Source organism: Aplysia californica, unplaced genomic scaffold (assembly GCF_000002075.1).
Source record: "Aplysia californica isolate F4 #8 unplaced genomic scaffold, AplCal3.0 scaffold00259, whole genome shotgun sequence".
Classification (NCBI taxonomy): Eukaryota; Metazoa; Mollusca; class Gastropoda; order Aplysiida; family Aplysiidae; genus Aplysia; species Aplysia californica.
Window position 1 is genome coordinate 770,499 of NW_004797529.1, and position 1,967 is coordinate 772,465.

The window sequence follows — 1,967 nt, forward strand, 5'->3', positions numbered from 1 at the left end:
CCTGGCAGTGATACCGACTGAAGTTGTATATTTAGGCCATTCCCAACGGGGGGATATTAACCATGTTCATATGCACAGTAGAATATTATTGTAATTGTAAATGGGCTGATTCATCAATGCCATGCTCATAACTGTGCCTGAACTGCAACAGGGAACTGCTGCTTTTTTTTTCTTAATCCTTACTATCGTCATTTTTTCTTCCACTTCTTTTGTATGTTTGTCACACTCTTGTGACCTGCTATTCCCGATAGTCGAAGTAGACTTTGTGCTGTTGAGGCTAGAGAGGTCAGCAGAGTAAACCTCATTCCCTGAAAAGACGTCTCTGTTGGTATCTACCCCTTGGCGCTCATATGACCTTATGCAGTTGTAAGCGCCGTAAAACCTCCACTAAAACAAACCTGTACTTTTCACATATGTGTTATGACGTGGTGGAATCAGGCACTCGTCAATTTTTGTGCCTGTGGAGATAATTTATATAGCCTTACAGCTAGAGGTGGGCAAAATCCGGATAATCTATAAGAATAACCGGATAATTCTCAACGAAACATTATCCGAATTCCGACTCTTTCTTAGCTCTCTTTCCTAACCAGTTTGCCGAAGTATTTGCACCCATTTGTTGAAGTGATGCTAACCCATTTGCCGAAGCGATTCTTATCATAATATTATTTGCCGAAGAGGGGCACTAACATATTATCCGGATTTTGCTAAAGCGACTCATTGCCCAGCCTTACTTAAAGCTTGTTCATTTGCCTTGCTTTCGAGGTAAGAAGTACCCGTTTATCTTGCATACATGTCGAGAAATTCGATGGCTACTGAAGGAAGTAGGATCGCCTGGTTTCAGACGTAAAAATAGTGAGAAAATGGCAGCCAACGTTTGATTATTTACATAGCCTGTGAGTCAGTGGAAACTGACCATTTGCATTTTTTGTGCCTTTTATCAACGGTTGTTGTTGGGGTTTGGTTTTTTTCAGAATAAGCTACACAGATGCTTCACCTTCCCCTATCCCGTAGACTGGATGTCCGTGAGGGCGCTTTGGAAGATTTGGCCGCCAGCTTCCTTCACTCCTTCCGGTCTTTCAGCTTTCCTGGGCGTGTCTTTGAGTTCCAGGCCTGTCCATTCCTTGATGTTGTCCTCCCAACTCTTCTTCGGTCTGCCTCTGTTCCTTTTCCCCTGGATGCTGCCTTGCAGGATCATCTTGGCAAGGCCGGCGAAAGCAGACGATAGGACATTGTTAGAAAGCAGGAAAGGATATGATGGGGGGGAATTAAAATTTGAGAGAGGAACATGTTCCGTCGCTTCCCGGATTCGAGCACGGGAGCTTTGAATGAGAGGCGAACACCTTAACATTTAAACCACGAGAGCCTCCTTAACAAGGGTTCTTATATGGACTTAAAAGGTGTTGAGCCAAAAAACAAAACTCCATAAAAATTGTAAAAACCTGGTGGAAAAATGCAAGTTTCTTCAACTTCATCATTTTGACGAGCGCCTGATTTCACCACGTTGTACTTTTCACACTCTGCGTTCATTTCAAGCAGGAAGAAACATTCTCTCAATTGTGATCCACTACGACGAGAGAGAGAGAGAGAGAGAGAGAGAGAGAGACAGAGAGAGAGACAGAGAGAGAGACAGAGAGAGACAGAGAGAGAGAGACAAAGAGAGAGAGACAGAGAGAGAAAGAGAGAGAGAGAGAAAGAGAGAGAGAGACAGAGAGACAGAGACAGAGAGAGAGAGACTTAAATAATTTGCTTTCTTTCACACACGCAGGTGCCAGATTTGGGACCAGCCCTGCGTCAGTGATAGTCGTTATTCTGTAGAGCTTCTTGGTAGCTTGACCTTTTCCTATCTCAGAACAGTGATCAAGGGTTTTTCACGACAACAATCGTCTCTGTGGAAATACTTGAATACAACATGTAATTATGCCCGGGTCAGACAGTCATGAATATTATTGATGTACTCTGCCAAGGGG